The sequence below is a fragment of the Erpetoichthys calabaricus genome, chromosome 3, assembly GCF_900747795.2.
Source record: "Erpetoichthys calabaricus chromosome 3, fErpCal1.3, whole genome shotgun sequence".
In the NCBI taxonomy this organism is placed as follows: domain Eukaryota; kingdom Metazoa; phylum Chordata; class Cladistia; order Polypteriformes; family Polypteridae; genus Erpetoichthys; species Erpetoichthys calabaricus.
Window position 1 is genome coordinate 250,022,142 of NC_041396.2, and position 6,695 is coordinate 250,028,836.

The window sequence follows — 6,695 nt, forward strand, 5'->3', positions numbered from 1 at the left end:
GTCATTATTTACACATGTCTTAAACAACTATTATCATACAGAATAATTTCTGTATTATCTATATCTATTTTTTATTATGGGCATCATGGTGGCACACTGCTCGCTTCCTGGGTCCTCCCTGTGTGGAGTTTGCATGTTCTCCCCATGTCTGCAAGGCTTTCCGATTTCCTCCCACAGTCCAAAGACATGCAGGTTAGGCGCATTGGTGATTCTAAATTGTCCCTAGTGTGTGCTTCAGTTGTGGGTGGGTGTGTGTGTGTGTGTGCACGCCCTGCGGTGGGCTGGTGCCCTGCCCGGGGTTTGTTTCCTGCCTTGCGTCCTGTGTTGGCTGGAATTGGCTCCAGAAGACCCCCTGTGGTATAGCGGGTCCACAGCTCTCTCAGCAAAGGCCAGTTATAAATAAATAATCGCGCTCGCGGCTTAGTGACGGGGCGTGGTAGTTGTGGCTAAAGCGGGTCTCAGGACAATCTGCGGTGTGGGTGTTTCTCACCTAAGTGCACAGGTGAGAGTCTGCCCACATCCGTGATTGTTCCTTGGGATGCTAATGTGCTGCAGCTGCTATGCCCTCTCGGCATATATAGAAGCGCGAGTTGGCTAGAAAGGGAGAACAAAAAAAATAGAATAAGAAAAAGACAAAAGAGAAAGAGACGGAGGTTGCTGGAGAAAGCAGGACGCAGGAGAGAGAAAGAGAAAGTGAGAGAGCCGGTGCAGGTGAGCAAGCGAATGAATGCTCGCAGGCAGCTGTATGGGAAGCCTGGTCGCTCCCGCTGAGTGAGCATGTAGCGGGAGTGACCAATGAAGAAGAGCGACTGGACGCGTAAGGCCAGGATGGCAGCGGGAGTCGGGAGGCTTGATGGTGAAGTCCTTGGTGTGAGCATCCTGGTCATCAAGGACTCCAAGTCTCAGGCCTGGGATGAGAGCACGACCGAAGCCAGGATCGGGAGGCCTCCAGACCTGTGTTTGGAAAGGAAAGAAGGTCAGCTGCAGAGAGAGCGTCTCGCCTGCTGCAGGGCCCAAACGGGAGAAGCAGTTTAAAAGAAGCACTAGACTTTCATTGTTTTAAAGGACTGCTTCCAGCAACGTTTTAACTTCGATTTTTAAAGGATTGTTCTATTGTTGTTTTAAACCTGTCACTTTCATTTTATGATGAATTATTTATTTATTTAATAACTTTTGAATGCACTGTACTCTTAATTTTGAACACCTGTGTTTTGATTGATTTTAAATAAAAGCACTTTGTACTTTTTACATCATCCCCTTGCTATGTCGTTGCCTCACTGTCTAGCTCATCGGTTACATTAGCGACGGTGTTTGGTTCAAGGGCTCCCGAACAGCAGATGGGAGCATGGAGCAGAACCCGCATCGTCACACCCCCATGACCCTGTAGATAGGATATAGCGGGTTGGATAATGGGTGGATGGATATTATTTATTATATTACATATTGTGACAAGAAGAGACCCGAGACATTGCAAAGGTTTGGGGCAGCCATCCGTATAATGTGTTACTGGCTGCAAAAGTAAAAGGTTTGGTAGCGAGTAATGTTTACAAGACAGAGTCCAAAACAGAACTGCCCTCCAGGGGAAGGGAGTGAGGTTTTATAGGAGGTCTGGGGGAAGTGATGTAGTCCTCACGGGCTGGGACCGGAAGTGGTGTTGTCCTCGGAGCCGGGACTGGAAGTGGCATGTCCCGAGTCGAGGCAGTGATTGCTGGTGGGATTTCCCAGGAAAGGTCTGCAGGGAACTTAGAAAGAGTGTTAGTGCACCCTGCCACCCCCTCAGCGAATGTGTTACCATTATTCTCCAAGCCCTTCAGCTGCCTCCTATTCAATATTGCTGCTACTTCTTTGTCTTGTCTTTGCACAATGTCTTGTCTTGTTTGTGTTTTAATTTTAAATTTACATTTAAATTTTAAATCTATTTTTAATTTATTATTTGCACTTCATATTGTTACACTGTGGACCCTGAGCTTTGCAATTTCGTCTATCTGTATACTTGTATATGGTTGAGATGACAATAAAGTTCACTTTGACTTTGACTTTGATATTTGACATATGACACACAACATTTTCACTGCATAACGCACACACAGCATGATCCTTTTGTTGTACAAATCCATTTTAATTCATCCAAGAGTCTTGAAAAAAGAGAACATCAAGTTTTGTCTTTTATGAGTCATTTTAGGGCAGTATATCACTTAATAATAACAAGAGGTTTGTTATAACGTACCACGGTCTGCACAGAACACATGGTTTCCATTTACATGTGAGTCGCATACACAAAACATAGGTGACTGTGCAAACATGTGTGCTGTAATTAAAATATAATTTTTTACATTTCAATTCAGTCAGAGTGCCATTGAAAATCGTTCAGCATGCCACGCTTGGCACGCATGCTGTAGGTTGCCGACCGCTGCTCTGTGGTATTGCTCTGAAGAACCGCTGTGACACCTTGGTTTTTAAAAGTGTAGAGACAAGCCTAGTTAAAAGCAGCCTTGGTACTTGTCTAGTAAATGTATATTTCTTGTAGTTTTGGGCCTGTGTAAATTGTTCAAGATGAAAGGATAAAAGGAATGACTTTGAACAGATTTCATCCAGTTAGAATTGCTATAGTCTGACATCATTGTGGACTGATTATAGTGAAGCCAGGAAATTCTGCTTTACATCTTCCATAATTTCAGTTTTAGATCCCATTAAATGTTTTTCAGCTGTCACACACACACGCATGGGAGGCAGCTAAAGGGCTCCAAAGAGGATCATTTGATGCCAGACCAGGGGGTGGCAGAGTGCACTGATCCTTTCTCTTTTTCCTCTGCAGACCAACCACAGAAAATTCCGCCTGGGCCTGATGAGGTCATTTCTGGTTCCGGGTCCGATGACGTCACTTCCAGTTCATGCACTGTTGACATCATTTCCCCTGACTGGCTTTAAAACCACCATATTGTGTCTGTCGCCATCAGTTCTGTTTTGGACTAATGTCTGTTGAGAGCATTTGAACAAATCTTTGCTTTTTGATAGCCTGCTTTCAAGTATATGGGTGGCTGCTCCTAAACCTTTTTGCTGTGTTGTCTGAATCATTTCACACAGCCCACATTCTACTACTATGGATCTTCTAAGTAGTGCTTTATATCATGCCCAATGAGGGTTGATTTAGTTTGAATACAGTTGCTATTTCTATGCATAGCATTTCCAGATTCGTTTAGTTTGGCTCCATGAACAACTGTTTTATGTCAAATGCAACAGTCATTGGTTTGAAAATGGAGCCAGCCAGTGAACAGTTCCAATTTGGATCCTGTAAGTTCACTTTGCCCTGTCTGGTGTCAGTCCCGTAAAGCCCAAACTGAATCAGATCCAGTTGTGATGATTTTATTTCAACTCAATAATAATGCAGGGTCTTATTTATAGTTTGGTTCAAATAAGGGCAGCTCTACAGTTCCATGTTCTGCAAGAGTCGGTTTGGTTTTCCATCAGGTACTCTGGTTTTACTCCAACATTAGTAGGTCTAAACTGGCTTCACAGATATGTGCCTGGCAAAAAACTGCCAACCAGTCCATGCTTGGTTCCTGCCTCACATCTGATGCTCCAGGGATAGCCCACACCCCACCTTTGAATTGTATTAAGTAGGTTTGAGAATATTCAGTTCTAGTACTTCAAATCCATGATGCACACTTCAGTTCATTATACTGTACATAGTGTGTATGTGGGAGTAATTTGTTGTCCTCCCACATCCTAATAAACAAGAATGTTAGGTGATTTAGTGGTTTCAAACTTAACCCAGTATCACTGAGAGTGTGTGTGCATGAATGTTCCCTGTGATGGACTGATCAGAGATCACCAGATAGGCTCCATATTCTGATGATCCACTACTGGATAACCAGGTTCAGCAAACAGGCGGATGAATGGATCAAATAAGAATTTGTTCATCCAAATCCAAAAAGGATCACTTCAATTCAGAAGCCAATTCTCACATATCAATGAAGTAAGGCCAAGATGAATTCTCACAAGAATGGGAATCAATAAGAATTGCATCAGTTCATACTGTTATGATCTGCGCAAAGAGGCACAGACAGATCAACTAGGATTTTTAAAAGGGAGCAAAAGAAAGGCATAGTCAGAAAGAAAACTAATCTCTTAAGGCCTCATTTCATGCAGATTTGACATCAATATTCAGTTAGGATTATGTATGGTGGTTTCAGAAAGTATTCAAACCCCCCCTCTTGCTGCACACTTTATTGTGCTATAGATTTAATTTTAAATAGATACATTTTCCATGTTTGCCCAACAATCAGAACTCAGTGACACATAATAAAATGTGAAAACATCTTTTCAGAAAGGTTTACAAATTTATTAAAAATCAAAAACAGAAATCTATCATTTATGTAAATAAAGAACTTGATTGAAGTCCACCCGTGGCAAACTGAAAAGATTGGACATCATATAGAAAAGCACACATGCCTATATGTATATATCTATATTGTGAGAAGGGTGGCTGAACGCACCCCTAGAAGACAAGGACGCTCCTCATTGCTCCCTTACTTGCTGGGCTTACTTGCGTCAGTTCGGTCGCGTGATATGCATCTCGCGCGGCGCTTCGCATACTTAAAAGCCTGAACAGCACCTGTCCTTTTTGGCTGATTGCTTTGTTTCTCTCTCCTACCCCAGACATCCTCTGCTCCTGTTGGGGGTCCCGCCCCCCCTTGTGCTCCCCTATGATGTTTGTCTATTCTTTAATCGAGAACTAACTGCATACTGAGCTCGTTTTACTTCTGAAAGAGACATGTTTGTTTGAAGTGTTTGAATAAAGTTCCTGTCTCTACAATCTTCTGTGTTTCTGTGAAATTCTGTGACCCAAGCGTGATAATATATATACATATATATATATATATATATATACTACCTGTCCCCCGCAGTTTCGCCCATGTAGTAATAAAATAGAAAAAACTTTAAAAATCAATTTAAAAACAAGTGTAATAATTTGTATTGAGAAGAATTTATATTGATAGCTTTCGCATCCGAGGGCCTCTTGATATGCAATAGTTTTGGTTTTGCTATCAGGGATGAGAACATAGCTGTGATCTCTTTGCCAAAAATGTAAAAAGTTGGCAGGGTATCTCTGGCCAAGCGGAAGGTACTGTGGCACCCGGCGGGGTTTGTCGCCCAGCCGGGAGGCCCAGGAGGAGCGGAGGAGGGCTTGTGCCTCCTCCAGGACATGAAGGGGCGTCCTCCCTGGTTGCCTTGGGGACCACAGGTACAGAGCTTTGAAGCTCTAGCCTGTAGGGGCCCGTGGTCATCGCCGGGGGCTCCCCGATGCCTTGTAAGCCCTGGACCTCAGTACTTCCGCCACACTCGGAAGTGCTGGGGGGAAGAGGATTGGGGACACCCGGAGGACTTCCGGATACGCTGACAGAGCTTCCTCCACACAGGGGTGTGGCCACGGAGCCCCTCAGGATGCACCTGGAGTCCTTCTGGGGTGAATAAAAGGGGCCGTCTCCCTCCAGTCGTGGGCAAGAGTCGGGTGGAAGTGGACGAAGCTTGGTGGAGAGGAGTGGAGGCGGACCAGAGACTGAGAGAAGGCATTGTGCGTGTGGCCAAGGACTTAAGGGGTGATTGGTGCTGCGGCACTGGGTTTGTGCTCATGATAAGTGTAAATAGTAGTTGTGAATAAACGTGTGTGGTTTAAACATCATGTCTACCTGTCTGTGTCCGGGCTGTTCCCCACAGTACGTATGCTCCCATGTCAAATGTTACCACTGTATCTGATCGTGTTCAGCTCTGATGGGAGAGCATCCCCTACGTGGGGAGAAGAGCATGTGGCCATGATGTCTCTGCCAATGAGCAGGTACTGTCTATAACACAAGCAGCTGTGATCTCTCTCTCAAAATCAATCTCTAGATGATAATGTCTGCTGAACAAACAGGTATTGCTAGCAAAGAGGAGGCAGCATATGCTCCAACATGTAGAAAGAGGTAGAGCAACTAAAATGGAGGTTGGGGCGTGAGTGAAGATGACCCGCCCGTCTCCCTACTCGTGAGGTCTCGCCTCCCCCTCCCCTCGGCCCACAGCCTGTCTCTCGGATTTGCGCGAATAAATCGATGCCACAACCAAACTATAATACTTAGCGTGATGACAGAAGTTGCAAAAGCAACCGGAATGTTCAAGCAAATTATAGGAAAAAACACAATCGAAATCCTTTATGTAGTTCTCTCGTGAAAAGCGAACAGAAACATAGACAGACAGATATATATATAGAGATATAAGGTCCCACAATTCACAATGTATGTCAGCACAAAAACTAAGCCACGAAGTCCAAGGAAATCTCTGTAAATCTCTGTGAACAAATTGTGGTGAGTCAGGGATCAGGGCAAGGGTTTTAATCCATTTCTAAAGCTTTTAGTGTTCTCAGAACACAGTGTTATCAATATTCATGAAATGGGAGATATTTAGAAATTCCAGGACTCTTTGTAGGGCTGACTTTCCATCTAAAAAAGAGTAACTGGGCAAGAAGGGACATGGTCAGGGAGGTGACCAAAAACTCAGTGGTTAATCTAATAGAGCTTCAGATGTCTTCTGGAGAGATGGAAAAACCCACTGGAAGGATGACCACCTCTACAATGCTCCATAAATCATCTATTTATGGTAGTGTGGCTAAGTCCTGCATGGTGTTTGCCAAATTGCATTTAATGGACTAGCATGAGGAA